Source organism: Gopherus flavomarginatus, chromosome 18, assembly GCF_025201925.1.
Source record: "Gopherus flavomarginatus isolate rGopFla2 chromosome 18, rGopFla2.mat.asm, whole genome shotgun sequence".
Taxonomy (NCBI): domain Eukaryota; kingdom Metazoa; phylum Chordata; order Testudines; family Testudinidae; genus Gopherus; species Gopherus flavomarginatus.
Window position 1 is genome coordinate 2,871,573 of NC_066634.1, and position 9,371 is coordinate 2,880,943.

General features: G+C 58.6%; 1 pseudogene; it reads right to left on the minus strand.

Annotated features, from left to right (window-relative positions):
• Positions 1–47: 47 nt before the first annotated feature.
• LOC127036884 (splicing factor 3A subunit 2-like) lies at positions 48–8,572 on the minus strand (annotated as a pseudogene).
• Between the last annotated feature and the right edge of the window lie 799 nt (positions 8,573–9,371).

Sequence of the window (9,371 nt, forward strand, 5' to 3'; positions counted from 1 at the left end):
GTGCAGCCAGGAGGCTGCTCCAGGGGGTGCGGCCGGTGGAGGAGACGCTAGGGGAGCCGGTGCCCCAAGGGCATCTGGGACAGAGAGAGGGAGACATCAATGGACACTGGCATGGAGAGTCGCCACGCCCCAGAGCGCCCGGCCCTGAGTGCCAGGGGAGAGTGCCCCCTGCCCAGCCCCCCTGCTGTGCCCCCTGTCCTGCTCCCTGCCCCCCAGCTTCCCTCGGTACCCAGCCCTGCCTGCCAGGGGAAAGCCCCATGCTGAGCCCCCCGACCCTGCCCCACAGTGCCTCCTAGTGCCCCCCCCGCCTGCAAGGGGAGAGCACCCCCTGCCCAGGCCCCCTGCCCCCTGCCCCACAGAACCCCCCCCCCAGTGCCCAGGCCTGCCTGCCAGGGGAAAGCCCCATGCTGAGCCCCCCGACCCTGCCCCACAGTGCCTCCTAGTGCCCCCTCCGCCTACAAGGGGAGAGCACCCCCTGCCCAGGCCCCCTGCCCCCTGCCCCACAGAACCCCCCCCCAGTGCCCAGGCCTGCCTGCCAGGGGAAAGCCCCATGCCGAGCCCCCTGCCCCACGGTGACCCCCAGCACCCGGCCCTGCCTGCTGTTGTCGGGGGATGAGTGTGTTTCCAGGGTGCTGCGCCCCCAATCTGTCCTTTCCAGGTGATACGTGGGGATTTGCTGGCATAGGGGGCTGGCAGCAGCAGGGAATGCTGGGTAATTGCTGACCTACTTAAATCACTGCAAAGCCCCAGCTTCCCCTCACCCCTGCCGCAAAGCACCCCAACTCCTGGCCCCTCCCTCCAGCACCACACAGGGGAGGGGCTGACGGGGGCCTCAAGCCCAACCTGTCACTTGTAGGGAGTGAGGGATCGGGAGTGAGGGGCACCAGCAGGGCTGGGGGGGGGGTCAGGGCCAGGCTGGCAGGGGGCTGTGGTTCAGGAGAGAGGGGCAAGGGGAAGCCCGGGGCTGGGCCAGCAGGGGGCTGCGGGTCGGGAGTGAGGGGCACTGGCAGGGCTGGGGGGGGGGAACAAGGCCTAGATATTGGCTGGGTGCCAGGCGTGGGTGGGGGGCTGATTTTCTTCCAGCCTGGAGCAGCAGCAACGGAAGCCAAACGTCATGAAGCAGTGTCTAAAAATAGACCCGTTGGAGAAGGGGGGGCGGGGGGGGTTGGGATGGAAGCACATCAGCCCTGGACTCCCCACCCCCAGCTCTGCCGGTGCCCCTCACTCCCGACCCGCAGCCCTTGCTAACCCAGCCCTGGGTTCCCCCCCGCCCCAGCTCTGCCCTGTGGCCACATTCCCAGGCTCTGTGCTGGGGGGCTGCTGGGGGAGGCGGGGAGCAGGAAACAGCTTAGAAACCAAAAACAAGGGATCAAAGTGAAAGTGCGGAGGTGGGAGGACGGGGGCTGGGAGCCAGGACTCCTGGGTTCTCTCCCCAGCGTGGCAGGGGGAGGGGGGAGCAGCTCAGCAGCTCTGCTGAGGGTGGGGCTGGAAATCTCACACCCACAGTTGCCTGGTTTCCCCTTCCAGGATCTGACAGTTTGGATGGAGCAGGAGGCTTATGAATATTGATGCAGCAAAGAATCCTGTGGCACCTTATAGACTAACAGACGTTTTGGAGCATGAGCTTTCGTGGGTGAATACCCACTTCTTCAGATGCATGTAGTGGAAATTTCAGGGGCAGGTATATATATGCAGGCAAGCTAGAGATAATGAGAGAAATTTCCACTACATGCATCTGACGAAGTGGGTGTTTACCCACGAAAGCTCATGCTCCAAAACGTCTGTTAGTCTATAAGTGCCACAGGATTCTTTGCTGCTTTTACAGATCCAGACTAACACGGCTACCCCTCTGATACATGAATATTGATGAGGCTCTTGAATAATTGAGCCAGTTTCCAGAAGCCCCTGCTCTGGGTTGACCCCACTCCTGATGCTGCATCTGCACACCCTGGGCAGGGCCCGGCGGGGTGGGGGGGTGGGGAGAAACAAGGGCATCTCCCTGGGTGTGCCCGGGGGGCCCCCTGCTGGATACCCAGTGTGGGCTACCGCCGGGCCCCAGGGCAGGGACTGGCTGGCTCGGGGTGGGGGGACTGGGGCACTGGCTTCCTTCTGGACCAAGGGCAGGAGACTCGGGGCGGGGGGGGGGGGGGAATGGGGCACCGGGCCTGTCCCCGCTAGGGGGCACCCGGTCTGGTTTGCTCCCAGATATGTTTCTAGCTCACTGGTCGGGTATGTGAATGGCCAGAGAACGGGTGTGTAGCTAGCGGGATGGGGTTCAGGGGCACAGATGGATGGGGCATAGGGTGACAGATGGGGTGTATGCAGGGGGTGGGTGGGTGGCCTGAGGAGGGGTGTGGTAGTTCTGGGGGAATTCTACGCCAAATAATAAAAAATTCGGCATCAAAAAAATATAAAAATTCTGTGCACAATATTTTAAAATTCTGCAACTTTTATTTGTCAAATAAAATGCAGAGGCTCCAGCCTGGCCTTGGGGAGCGGAGGCCGCTGGCGGCACAGAGGTGGGAGATCCCTGTGCACACACACCCCCCACACCCCTCAGACACGGACTCAGCGATGAGGCTGTACCCAACCCTGACACAACACAAGGACCGGTCCTGCCCCAGAAACGCCCCAGGGCCCTGCCCCTCCATGCCAAGTGTGGGCAGGCAGCTCAGCAAGGCAGGAGCCAAGTGTGGGGGGATCCAGGTGTGGGTGAGAAGTTTCTATGTGGATGCGGACGGCTCAGTGGGGGATACAGGTGCGGGGTGGATCTGGATGCACAGGGGCTGGTTGGGGGTTCTAGGTGCAACAGTAATGGGACGCTGCAGGGGGATCCGGTGAAGGTGCTTGGGGGTCTGGGTGTGGGGCTCAGTGGGGTGGGCATCCAGGTGCAGCTGGTTGGGGCTCAGTGGGGTGGGGATCGAGGTGCAGGTGTCTCATCGGGGTGGTCCAGGTGTAGGGGGAGGGGGACTTATCGGAGGCAGTTCTGAGTGCGGGGAGTGAGGCTCAGCAGGAGGGTCTGGGCATGAGGGGGTCTGGATGCACAGGGGTTGGGTGGATGGAGAAGCAGCTTCCTGTACAGGGATCCCTCCCCCTGCAGCTAAGGAGCGACGAGTGTGTGTGTGTGTGTGCAGAGCTTCCTACAGCCAGGGGGGGAAATCTGGCGGTGGGTCTGACCCAGCCCTGGATGCCGTGCAGGGGAAGAGGACGTCCTGTCCTCCTCAGACCAGCTGAGCCCGGCGCAGGGTAAGCGCCAGGTCTTCCTCAATCCCAGCCCTGCCCCATAGTGATTCACCTCTCTGCCAGGTGCCTTGGGCCCCCAAAATATTCTGCTGGGGAGGGTCATGTGACTGCTCTTGTGGTTTCCCTTTACTTCCCTGTCAGAAAGTCATTTTTCTGTGGGGAAGCAAAGAAATCTGCAGGAGACATAAATTCTGTGCATGCGCAGTGGTGCAGTATTCCCCCAGGACTAGTGTGGGGATGGAGGGATAGCTAGAGGGTGTGTTTGGGGATAGACAGATAGAGGGGGTGGATGGGGATAGATAGATAGATAGATAGATGGGATTATTAGGATGGATGGATAGATAGATACATTGAGTAGATGGGATGAATGGATGGGTAGACGGGTTGTATCTGGGGCAGATGGATAGCGGGATTAGTGGGATAGGTAGATAGATATAGAGGGGGTTAATGGGATGGATGGATGGATGGGTAGACAGAGGGGTTTAACTGGGGGCAGATGGATAGGTGGGATTAGCGGGATAGGTACGTAGATAGAGAGGGGGTTTTGGGATGGATGGTTGGGTAGGTAAATGGGGTAGATGGGGATGGATGGATGGGTGGGGTTAGCAGGTAGGTACATAGATAGATAGGGGGTTTTGGGATGGATGGGTGGGTAGGTAGATGGGGTAGATGGGGATGGATAGATGGGTGGGATTAGCGGGATAGGTACGTAGATAGAGAGGGGGTTTTGGGATGGATGGTTGGGTAGGTAGATGGGGATGGATGGATGGGTGGGGTTAGCAGGTAGGTACATAGATAGAGAGGGGGTTAATGGGATGGATGGATGGATGGATGGGTAGACAGAGGGGTTTAACTGGGGGCAGATGGATAGGTGGGATTAGTGGGATAGGTACGTAGATAGAGAGGGGGTTTTGGGATGGATGGGTGGGTAGGTAAATGGGGTAGATGGGGATGGATGGATGGGTGGGGTTAGCAGGTAGGTACATAGATAGATAGGGGGTTTTGGGATGGATGGGTGGGTAGGTAGATGGGGTAGATGGGGATGGATAGATGGGTGGGGTTAGCAGGTAGGTACATAGATAGATAGGGGGTTTTGGGATGGATGGGTGGGTAGGTAGATGGGGTAGATGGGGATGGATAGATGGGTGGGGTTAGCGGGATAGGTAGACAGATGCTGTTTCATACGCTGCTATCCAGGCTTTCCCCTGGATCCAACTGACTCCAAAGGCTCCCAGGGGAGGGTTGGGAACAGAAAACAATTGCTGCTGGTGGGGTTCCTAGCGCGGAGCTGCTATGTGGGGAGCTGCCGGCGAAACAGCTATCGGGGACCAGCTCCTTATTCTGCTCAAGTTGGAAAAGAAAAGTCCTCGGGTGCCAGCGACCCCTGGGGCAGAACCAAACAGCGAAGGACAGACGCGCCGGACTGGCCTCACTACACCTGCCCCAGTGGAGCAACTCATCTATCTCGCTGGGAAGAACCCAGGAGTCCTGGCTCCCAGCCCCCCACCATCATCCACTGACTCAAACTTCTTCTTTGGGGTTTGTCCTGATCATTCACAGATGGATGGACGGACAGAGAGGTGGCCAGACAGACGGGTGACGGACAGACAGGTGGATGGACACGTGGTGGGTGGATGGACGGATGGATGGACAGACAGGTGGATGGACACGTGGTGGGTGGACAGATGGATGGATGGATGGATGGAGGGAGGGACACGTGGGTGGATGGAGGGACAGGTGGATGGACACGTGGTGGGTGGATAGATGGACAGACAGGTGGATGGATGGATGGAGGGACAGGTGGGTGGAGGGACACGTGGTGGGTGGACAGACGGATGGATGGACGAACAGGTGGGTGGATGGAGGGACAGGTGGATGGACACGTGGTGGGTGGATAGATGGACAGACAGGTGGATGGATGGATGGAGGGACAGATGGGTGGATGGACACGTGGTGGGTGGACAGACGGATGGATGGATGGATGGAGGGACAGGTGGGTGGATGGACATGTGGTGGGTGGACAGACGGATGGATGGACAAGTGGGTGGATGGAGGGACAGATGGATGGACACGTGGTGGGTGGATAGATGGACAGACAGGTGGATGGATGGATGGATGGACGGACAGGTGGGTGGATGGACATGTGGTGGTTGGACAGATGGATGGATGGAGGGACATGTGGGTGGATGGAGGGATAGGTGGATGGACACGTGGTGGGTGGCTAGATGGACAGACAGGTGGATGGATGGATGGATGGATGGAGGGACAGGTGGGTGGATGGACGTGGTGGGTGGACAGATGGATGAATGGATAGAGGGACAGGTGGGTGGATGGAGGGACAGGTGAATGGACACATGGTGGGTGGCTAGATGGACAGACAGGTGGATAGATGGATGGATGGATGGAGGGACAGGTGCTTGGATGGACACGTGGTGGGTGGACAGACGGATGGATGGACGGACAGGTGGATGGGTGGAGGGACAGATGGATGGACATGTGGTGGGTGGATAGATGGACAGACAAGTGGATGGATGGAAGGACAGGTGGGTGGATGGACACGTGGTGGGTGGATAGATGGACAGACAGGTGGCTGGATGGATGGATACGTGGTGGGTGGACAGACGGATGGATGGATGGACAGACAGATGGATGGATGGATGGACACGTGGTGGGTGGACAGACAGATGGATGGATGGATGGACAGACAGGTGGATGGATGGATGGATGGATGGAGACGTGGTGGGTGGACAGACGGATGGATGGACACACAGGTGGATGGATGGATGGATGGACATGTGATGGGTGGACGGATGGATGGACAGATGGGTGGACAGACAGGTGGATGGATGGATGGATGGACACGTGGTGGGTGGACAGACGGATGGATGGATGGATGGATGGATGGACATGTGATGGGTGGACAGATGGATGGCCAGACGGATGGATGGATGGATGGATGGATGGATGGACACGTGGTGGGTGCACAGATGGATGGATGGACGGATGTATGGACACATGGTGGGTGGACAGAGGATGGATGGATGGATGGATGGACACGTGGTGGGTGGACAGAGGATGGATGGATGGATGGATGGACACATGGTGGGTGGACGAACGGATGGATGGACGGATGGATGGACGGACAGGTGGATGGTTGGATGGATGGATGGATGGACACGTGGTGGGTGGACAGATGGATGGATGGACAGACAGGTGGATGGATGGATGGATGGATGGATGGACACTTGGTGGGTGGACAGAGGATGGATGGATGGATGGATGGATGGACACTTGGTGGGTGGACAGAGGATGGATGGATGGATGGATGGATGGACACTTGGTGGGTGGACAGAGGATGGATGGATGGATGGATGGATGGACACTTGGTGGGTGGACAGAGGATGGATGGATGGATGGATGGATGGACACGTGGTGGGTGGACAGATGGATGGATGGACGGATGGATGGACATGTGATGGGTGGACAGATGGATGGACAGACAGGTGGATGGATGGATGGATGGATGGACACGTGTTGGATGGACAAACGGATGGATGGACGGACAGGTGGATGGTTGGATGGATGGATTGACGGACCTGTGGTGGGTGGACAGACGGATGGATGGACGGATGGATGGACGGACAGGTGGATGGTTGGATGGATGGATGGATGGATGGACACGTGGTGGGTGGACAGACGGGTGGATGGACGGATGGATGGACAGACAGGTGGATGGATGGATGGACGGATGGATGGACAGACAGGTGGATGGATGGATGGATGGATGGATGGATGGACACGTGGTGGGTGGACAGACGGATGGATGGACGGATGGATGGACATGTGATGGGTGGACAGATGGATGGACAGGCAGGTGGATGGATGGATGGATGGACACGTGGTGGGTGGACAGATGGATGGACGGATGGATGGACGGACAGGTTGATGGTTGGATAGATGGATGGATGGATAGACATGTGGTGGGTGGACAGACGGATGGATGGACGGATGGATGGACACGTGCTGGGTGGACAGACGGATGGATGGATAGACGGATGGATGGATGGATGGACACTTGGTGGGTGGACAGAGGATGGATGGATGGATGGATGGACACGTGGTGGGTGGACAGATGGATGGATGGACGGATGGATGGACAGGTGGGTGGATGGAGGGACAGATGGATGGACACATGGTGGGTGGACGGATGGATGGATGGATGGATGGATGGATGGACAGACAGGTGGATGGATGGATGGATGAACACATGGTGGGTGGACAGACGGATGGATGGATGGATCGATGGATGGATGGATGAACACGTGGTGGGTGGACAGACAGATGGATGGACAGATGGATGGACGGACAGATGGATGGTTGGATGGATGGATGGATGGACACGTGGTGGGTGGACAGATGGATGGATGGACAGACAGGTGGATGAATGGATGAATGGATGGATGGACACTTGGTGGGTGGACAGAGGATGGATGGATGGATGGATGGATGGATGGATGGACACTTGGTGGGTGGACAGAGGATGGATGGATGGATGGACACGTGGTGGGTGGACAGATGGATGGATGGACGGATGGATGGACATGTGATGGGTGGACAGATGGATGGACAGACAGGTGGATGGATGGATGGATGGACACGTGTTGGGTGGACAGACGGATGGATGGACGGACAGGTGGATGGTTGGATGGATGGATGGACGGACCTGTGGTGGGTGGACAGATGGATGGATGGACGGACAGGTGGATGGTTGGATGGATGGATGGATGGACACGTGGTGGGTGGACAGACGGGTGGATGGACGGATGGATGGACAGACAGGTGGATGGTTGGATGGATGGATGGATGGATGGACACGTGGTGGGTGGACTGACGGATGGATGGACGGATGGATGGACATGTGATGGGTGGACAGATGGATGGACAGGCAGGTGGATGGATGGATGGATGGACGGACAGGTGGATGGTTGAATGGATGGATGGATGGACATGTGGTGGGTGGACAGACGGATGGATGGATGGATGGATGGACACTTGGTGGGTGGACAGAGGATGGATGGATGGATGGATGGATGGACACGTGGTGGGTGGACAGATGGATAGATGGACGGATGGATGGACAGACAGGTGGATGGATGGATGGACACGTGGTGGGTGGACAGACGGATGGATGGACGGATGGATGGACAGACAGGCGGGTGGATGGATGGATGGACACGTGGTGGGTGGACAGATGGATGGATGGATGGATGGATGGATGGATGGACATGTGATGGGTGGACAGATGGATGGACAGACAGGTGGATGGATGGATGGATGGATGGACACGTGGTGGGTGGACAGACGGATGGATGGATGGATGGATGGACAGACAGGTGGGTGGATGGATGGATGGACACGTGGTGGGTGGACAGACGGATGGATGGATGGATGGACAGACAGACAGATGGATGGATGGATGGATGGATGGATGGACACTTGGTGGGTGGACAGAGAATGGATGGATGGATGGATGGACACTTGGTGGGTGGACAGAGGATGGATGGATGGATGGATGGACACGTGGTGGGTGGACAGATGGATGGACAGACAGGTGGATGGATGGATGGATGGATGGATGGTTGGACACGTGGTGGGTGGACAGACGGATGGATGGACGGATGGATGGACAGACAGGTGGGTGGATGGATGGATGGACACGTGGTGGGTGGACAGACGGATGGATGGACAGACAGGTGGCCGGACAGGTGCACAGACAGATGCCCGGACAGGCGGCCGTCGGGGAGGGCAGGGGGAGCAGGGGGGACCCCAGGAGATGGCGTCACCCCCCCCACCTGGCACTCGGGCCGCCCCAGCTCCCACTCGCCTCTCGGAGTCCCGGCACCAGCTGCTGGGGGGTGAGGAGGAAACAGCCTGACGACGCCCCCCTGGGTGACGGACAGGCGGCTCTGGCCAATGGGGAGCGAGGGGCCACCCACAAGGAGACCACATCGCAAGGGGGTTGTGACGTCATGGAGGATCTGGTCAGCCCTTGGCGGGTGACAAAACTGGGGAGAGGGAACCCGGACTCCTGGGTTCTCTGCCCGGCTCTGGGAGGGGCTGGGAGCCCG